An 8,494-nucleotide genomic window follows, 5' to 3' on the forward strand; every position below is an offset into this window, starting at 1 on the left:
TGATTAATTTGCAGAACTTAATGAAAGATAAATAATTATTTTCCACTGACAGACTAACACTGCTGCTGAAAATAAGCCGTTTTTGAAGCAGATGTAACAGTTTTTTATGTCTTTGTTGCTTTTAAATGTATTATTTTGCATGTCTTTCATTGTTCAAGGCAGTTCGGTATTGCTTCAATAGTAAATTACTGCAAGTAAAATGAGGCTTTGCTACATTTTTTAGTCTACAACAGTGAACTAACTGCTTAGCAACAATTAACTACACACCATTTTCATGTACAGACTTCTCTAAATTGAACACTCGCACATTAAACGTCATGTGGCAGTTTTCATTACGGGCTGATTAACAGCTCCTTTTTTGGACAATCAGTAGCCCTCTTTAACTGAGCTAATAAAGGTCAGAGCAGCTTTTGTTCAAAAATCAACCCTGAACTGTTAAGTCCAGCATGTGTTTAAATAGACCGCCACACAAAACCCAGAAACACCAGAACCGGCACATCCACGTTTACAAAGAAAGTTCGCAAAGAGCAGCTCTGTTTTGAGTTGCACTTTAAAACAAGTGCTTTATCGCAAAATTGTGTTGATATAAAGTCCTCAAGATTAATTTTATCAATTTGCTTGTAACTGACATGAGAGTGAGGCAGAGGTTGTTTTTTTTTAAGTCTCTAATTTTGACGAAGGTCTCAAAATTGGCTCTTCTTCAAACGATAGCTGAGGATTTCCTGATCTGGTCCCAGGTATTGGCTGCCTGACTGTCCTGTGTGATAACCCCTCAGGGAGCTCAGTTCCTGATACCCGTTGTTTGTCCGCTTTCCTGTGCATTTCTTAGTTGATTATTTTCTTTTCCGTGGCTCAGAATTACAGAGTCGTTGAAGAGCACAGCTGTAACAGCCTGCAGTAAATTTTAGGACGTTCAAACTGAAATACGATGTTTACAAAGGCAAAGAGGCTTTTTTGTTCATGTTTTTTTTCCTCAGTAAATTTTGTCCAGACATGATTAACTAGCATAGTAATGAAATATGTTACGAGCCAAATTCATAAGTCATTTCAGCCTAAGCACCTCAGACAAACCGTTCTGGCTGAAAACGTCAACGGGACGTGAGTTCATTGAGGAGTGTAGCTGTATGTACTGACCAATCCTTATGACCGATCTTGCATAAAGCTGTATGTTTTTTTTTTTTTTAATTATTTTTAGGTGACACTTGATAGAACATTATAGGAGCTTTCTTAACCGAGTTAACCCGTGTTTGGACAGTATATTGAATCCGCCTCGTTGAAACCGCAGCTGGAAGTAACAGGTCTCACTGGGAAAGCAAAGCCTGCAGCAGCCGCTGTGAGCGAGTCGAGTGCTAAATATCCGCTACTCATGTAGAACATGTGTAGCTGATGAAATATAATATTTTCTTTTACTGTACACACATGGAATTACTGCAGAATCAGACAGAGACGCAGTGTTCCCTGTTGCTTACTCTCAATGTTGAACCAAAACATTCTGACCTGTGCATCGCCGTTAACCACAACATATGGTAATCCAAGTTATTTGTAAGTACATGTTCCCTTGTCTATATGTGGCAGTACAGAGGCTTACTGTCGGCCTGCCCCTGCAGAGACTCACAGTGAACAGAATGACCAAGCACCACAGCATCAAACTTGATTTCTGTTTAACAATTCCCGACATGCAGACTTCCATCTACGCACTCAGCATATCCCTAATGGTAATCGACAGGCCTTATGCCATCGTAGAGTTACATTAGGCCAGCCAAAATTAAATCAAGCGTCACACTCTTTTATCATTGCCATTGGAAAGAGGTTAAGCGCAATGAAGCTGGCTGAGCCCATGAAATCTTCTACGAAATCGAATTATCGTCCAATAAGAGCTCCGTATGAATGTGATTTACTAATCAGCGTCCAAAGACAAGACCACGAACTAACAAAAGGAAAGCAAAAGTTGTTGCTTATAAATTCACGTTTCCATGTGACAAAAATAACGTTTTGGACTGTGGTAGCAAGGAGAAGTGAATGATTTTTATATGCAATGAGACATTCGGTAACCAACACCAGACGCCATCACCATGACCAAGTGTCCTTGAGATACTTTTTTCCCCCCCCTTTCAGTTTCAACAATTATTACATGATTAATCTGAGCAACTTTTTCTTTTCCTACGGCAGAAAAAAGGGCTTAATTTTACTAATTAGATCTACCTGTTAGAGTCTTTTGAGGCAAAGTCAACACCGAGCTTCAATCAAAACGCAGGGATCGCCAAGAAGCTAATCTGTATTTGGAAACACGAAGTACAACTGGAGGCAAAGATACAGAGCCCCTGTCAAGGTTTGGCGTGGAAAACATTGAATCTGAATGGAATTTAAACAGAACGAGAAGAGGTGTTGGAAGCCTAATAAACACCAGGAGAGGAAGTTTAAAGCTATTCAAAACAACAAGTCTGGGCCAGCTTCCAAAATGAAAACAGGAACTTAGTAAAATAAGAAGCAACCAGAATAAAGGTGTTACGTTGCATTTTTTTCTTTCTTCAATTGCTTAAGTGCCATTTTGTATTTTCATAACACTTCCCCCAGTTAGCAACACACTTCAGATTACTTACAAAATGGAAGACTTCAGTGAAAACTAGACAATTTCGTCAAAACATCCAACACATCAATCGCACCCCAAAACGGCACAGATTTACTCTGTAAACAAACTGGATTCGATAAAGTGTGCAACTTTTTGATACCAACAATACTTAGTACATTGTTTGTCATCTTAAAAATCCACAATCATCACTGCCGAGTAAGTAACTGAGTATTGTCATCCACAAAATGTATACCACTTAATGGCTCAAAAAGTGAATCATGCTGTGTGAAGGTAAAACCCTTAGTTACCGCACGTGTTCACAAAATACTTGTTGAAAACGCTTCGCACATGAATTACCGTTGAATGCCGTGAAACGAGGGAGGTCTTGACATTTCTAATAACCCAGGCCTTTCTCTGGGATGTTAACTGAATACCTCAGGCTGCCTGGGAGATCAGAGCGTTGGAAAAACAAAACGCACACACACTCGCACACCTACACGCACATATTCAACTGAAATATGATTGCATGCATGGTAAACATAGTGGGAGTGAACAAATCTCAGCAGATTTCCCTTGGTAACTTACTGGTGGTAAATATTTATAAGCAGGAGCTCCAGCCTTGTTGTAGCTAGCAGAGGAATGTGTAAATGTGTGTGAAAGTGGAAGAAAGACATGAAGAAGTAATGAATATTGACGAGAAGGCTGAACTTGAGAAGACCTGCTGTAGGGTCAGAAAGAAAACCGATTACATTGGAACAAAAAGAAAGAGAGAAAAACGTTGGCTTTAAGAGAGAATTAAGATAGAAATTACAGAAAAAGTTTAACCCTTCAAAGACGCCCAACTCATTTGGTCACACTGCTATTAGATAATGCTGAATAATGAATAATCAGCATTTAGATCTTTCAGCTGCGATGCATGTTTTCAGGATTATAGATGAACGTTGGAGCAAAGCCCGATTGGTAAAGCAAAAGTTTTCATTTTTGGCTCAAATTTTTATCAGTCACCTTCTCCAACCGGCCACCATTCATGAACAAGATGGTGATATATTTGAACGCAGAGACTGGAAAGGACAAGTGAACCTCTTTTCTGGTCGTAAACCCCCGTCTAACACACTTAGAGCTACTAAACCTCAGAGTTCACTTTAAAGGCCGCCAACAAAACCTCATTACCTGCTAAAAAGCAAAAGGTGAGACCCTGAGGTTTTTTTTTGTTGTTTTTTTTTTTAAAAACAGACACTTCTCCTCTCCATGACTACGCCTTTGGCTACCCATAAACATAACAAACAAGATCGGTGTCAAAGGTCGACCTTAATGGAGTCCAACCTGCGTCGAGGAACAAACTTTACTGTTTTAAGCACAGCTTTTTCTGGCTGTGGGCATACAATATCAGAATATTTATGCTGAATGTCTGTGTGCCTTTTTTATTTTTTTATTTTTTGGTCAAATTTAAATTAGTCAGAGATTACATAATAAAATCATTAATTCATGAGCAGTGGACATAATTAGTTTATTGTAGGTGGAATTATTTAATTTGACAAACCACCACTCTTTTTTTTTTTTAGTTGAAAAATGAGAGTGTGAGACTTCAATCCAGTTATAAGACATAAGAGTTAATAAGCAGAGCATGAGGAAGTTTTGTCTCATCTGTAAGCTGTTATTAAAAAAGCCCACAGTAAGGCGAAAAGCAGGTCTTGAAATGCAAATGTTACACAATGTCTGCAGATGACAGAACGTGGACAGAGCATGCACTCGACTTCCTTTTTTATTTTTTCCCCAATTCATGAACTATATTTTCCACCCTTGTCAATAATTTTCTGTGTCTAGTTGGAGATGCTGAAATGATGCTGTGTGATGGTCACATGTGATTTGTTTAAAGTTTACGATACTAGACTCAGTTGCACGTGTGTTCTCTGCATATAAAGTGTTGAATCTTAAACTAGCGGACATGTAGACAAGTTGTAATTCCTGCTGTTTATCATATGTAGCTTATAGATGAACTAACATAGGGGCTTCATGCCATATTTGTGGAACGTTTCACCTTATTGATTGCGTGGAGAACAGTTTTTAAGACACTGGAGCCTGTCAGAATCAGAAAGAAGGCTAAAAATATATGCTGCTGTCTTTTTTACGATCGCCATTCTCAATTTACTCCCCGATACATCAAAAGCACAGGCCAACATTAAGTGTGTCTCCCACATTAACTAAATATGTTCTGTAAAACATTTCTATTTCAGGATTTTGACCAGAGAATATAAAATAAGCAAAAGGCTTTCTGTGTCCCATCTGTCCGATCACTTGATGGTAGACTTGACTACCGTTGAAATGAAAATGGATCCTGATGATCTATTGTTCAGCTGGAAAAAAAAAACAGCTCCCACATCATTATGGAGCCTTGTATTGGTTACCTGCATGAGATCTCCAGTGACGACAAAAGCCATCAGGAATATCTGTAAAAAGTTTTGTTCTTGTCACAGAGTAAATGTTTTCTTTCTTTTTTCATGCCCCACGTTTGTCCCGGCAAAGGCTAAAAGGGATTGTTGTGTGAGAAGAAGCCTTCGAATGCGTTTTTAAGTCGTGTTCAGATGCCTGAAGACGGCAGGCTTTTGCTCTTCAGTTGAGGACTGGTCTTCATGTTCCGCTCGCAGATCCTGTGGCTCAGGACAAGTGAGTTCTTTTTCCTTTTTTCTTTTTTTGTGGTCCAATTGATTTTTTTCCCCCCATAAACTTTAGGGTCGTTAAAGAATTTCAAAACATCTGGCGGCAATAAATCGTTGTGAGAGTCCTTTATTGTGCAGCTTTAACAATCCTGCTGCATTTAGACAGAAACCTTCTCTGCCTTTGCCATCAAGAGGTCAAGACAAAGAAAATGCCCGACAGAAAGTTAAACGAAAGCCAAACTGAGCCAGGGGTTTGGACACTAGAGGGTAATGGCACATTTGACGAGCCGATCTTGTTTGAGTTCAACGGCAGTTTGTAATAATTTGCCTACTTTATTTGCCTCTTGTACTTGTAGTTTCTGCTATTTTTATTTTTTTAATTTTTTTTAAAGTTTTGCTTGAAGCCTGGTTTCAAGTATTCTGATATAAAGTGTGAGTACTTGATAATGCTGGTCAAGTACTCCCACTTTGCTCATTTGTCTCCCAGTCTTAAAGATTTTGAACGAGTTCGGACGAGTCCCGGGTCAGTCCAGGATCTCCGTAAGTGAAGCGTTCTTGGAAAACCTGGAAAGGGGAAGGGACTGCGGAGACGTCCCGATCAAACTCACTTTGACCGATTTCCTTTTCTTTGCGTAGACGCAGCTCCTTCCCCAAGCTCCACTCATAGCCAGTCATATCTGGGATCTGGATCTCTTGTTCATGATCCATATCTCATGACTATAAATTGAGTGAAGTGTCACTCATCAGTTTTAGTCGATTGCTCAGGGGTCAGTCTTTATCTAGAGCAGAGGTCCGACTATCTTGGTGTCTTGTTCGTAGGGTGAAGCGGGAGATTGATAGAGGGATTGGGTTCTTGTATGAAGTAATGCCTGCCCTGCTCCATGTGTGAAAGGTCACATAATTTTAAATCAAAATTGTACGACTTTGATTGATAAACCAAACACTACCCCCTAATCCATGTCAAACAAAATCATTATGATTTTCTCGTCATTTTTTAAGCAATACCTCTGCTTAAGAATTCATGTTTTCACACAAGTGAAAATAATAAATAAATAAGTGCTGTGACTTAGCAAATTGTCACTTGCTCTTTATTAGATTTAATTTTCAGTCTTCTGAAAGTGATCATATACTGTATTTTTCTTCCTCTATTGCTAAAAATAATCTTAAGAGGTGCTGGGCAGCTTAATAGCCTAATTAACACAAATCCCTGGAGCACTATAACAGCCAAATTCAATTAAAAAAAAGAAAATCTCATTTCTGCATAAAACCCCATGACTTTTTTTTCCTTCTTATTAACTCCTCTTGATGTGCAATACTTTTTTTATGAATGCTGTTTTTGATGTCTCTGTTTTTGTGTACAAACATGCAAATCTCTGTCACACGCAAATACCCTCGTGAAATAATTTTTCTTTCCCTTTTCACATCCTTTTTCCCCCGTTTTTCCTCAGCAGACAGTAATCCCCTGCTGCAGCACTAATAGCATTAGAAGAGCATATCCAATCCCTTTAGTATCCCTACAGGGAGCTCAGAGATCAGACCTACACACACCGAGGGACTACACTACCCATGCTGCCTGATCTATGCATTCTCCTCAGCTCGTTATTGAGTTAATAAAACAAAGAATGAATTAGAATTGGGAATAGACAAGCATATGCCACACACCCCTTACATTACACCACTTTTCAACCGTGGACCTCATTGTAATTTTTTTTTTTTTAGTAGGTTTGTATTTTGTGGACCAATGCAAAGCAGCAGGTTATTGCGAAGTGAAAGGAAGATGATTTTTTTCTTTTTTTTTTTTTTTTTAATTGTCTTGCTCAGAGATGAACACCTAAAAAGTCTGCTAAGCATTTGTGAGTGAGTCATTACCTTGTAGAGCCACATTTCACTGCAGCTACTACAGCTGAAAGCCGTTTTGGGAATGACTGCTCCAACTTGTAGAGATTTAATTTTTTGGTTTTTTTTTGTCTTCACAACTTTTTGCTTAATGAAACAGCTCAGTCAGATTGAATGGAGAGTGTCTGTAAATACTTTGACTGGGTAACACACAAAAAGTCTTCATTCTAAATCAGAACCTTGTAGCTCTGGCTGGATGTTCGAGGTCGTAGTCCCATTCTCAAGGCCTTTGCAACATGTATTAAAAACGGTACATAGAGTGAACACAGCTGAGTTCAATTCTAATTAGCAAGAGTTCTAGAGAATGATTATTATTTTAGGCTCTAGAGCAAAAGGCCCGAGACCGCGTTGAGGACTGCAGCCACTCCACGTGGTGCACACACTCTACCAACTGAGCAGCCCCAAATTTTATCCCCAAAGCAAACATACTAGCCATTGATTACTAGCCAATCAATGTTGAGATGGGCAGTAAGCTAAGCTAATAGCTAGGAAAGGTTCTCATAAAACCTTTCTCTCTGTACATTCTTAAAAGAAAAAAAAAACAAACCTCTCTTAGGGATGTTTGGAATCAATACACCATATTTCAAATCTGACACAATACTTCAGACTGGCGTTCACTGTACCCCTTCACGAGCTCTGTTTGGATTTGCCGCATGGTTCCTGAATTATTCATGTCCACACGAAGCCTTAACATGTATTCTCTATTTGCCCATGTAAAAACTATGCACATCCATGTCTTAGTGTGCGGCACGCACTGTTTTTTTTTCCTCTCTCTCTCTGTCTCTCTCTCTCTCTCTCTTTCTCCCTCCATCTCTCTTGTGTTTCATGCCTTTCAATGGGAAAGAAAATGGCCCATTAGTTTCACAAGTCAAACAGATGTCAAAAACCTCCAAACCGCAGGCCTTCTAAGGCAGACCAGCAAAACCAGCCAAAACTGCAGAGGACTGGTCTGCCCCTTCCTCCATCCGATATAAGTCGTGGTGCCAAACGCTGTATGTCTTGACTACAGCTCCATCACTCTGCCGTTACCAATTGCTTACATTTGAGTCACTGACTTGAAACTGGGATGCAGTCTACCACAGTCACGGCTTACAAGTAATCATTCTGCTATGCAGTCAATAATGCTACTCTCTCTCTCTCTCACACACACACAAACACACACAAAGGGGAAACTACAGACAAATGAAAAGGAAAGGGGGACGTGTCTGTCAGACCTAAGAATGAGCTGTGAGCTAATGAGTGTAGATGAAAGCTGACTGTCTGGGCTAACTCAATTCTTTGCTCTGCTAGTCACAGTTCTTAGTTTAATGATGTTTGCTCCAGACTACTGATGCAAGAGCCAATGCTGAATTGTCTTTTTCCTCTTTTTTTT

Source organism: Poecilia formosa, unplaced genomic scaffold (assembly GCF_000485575.1).
Source record: "Poecilia formosa unplaced genomic scaffold, Poecilia_formosa-5.1.2 Scaffold197, whole genome shotgun sequence".
NCBI lineage: Eukaryota > Metazoa > Chordata > Actinopteri > Cyprinodontiformes > Poeciliidae > Poecilia > Poecilia formosa.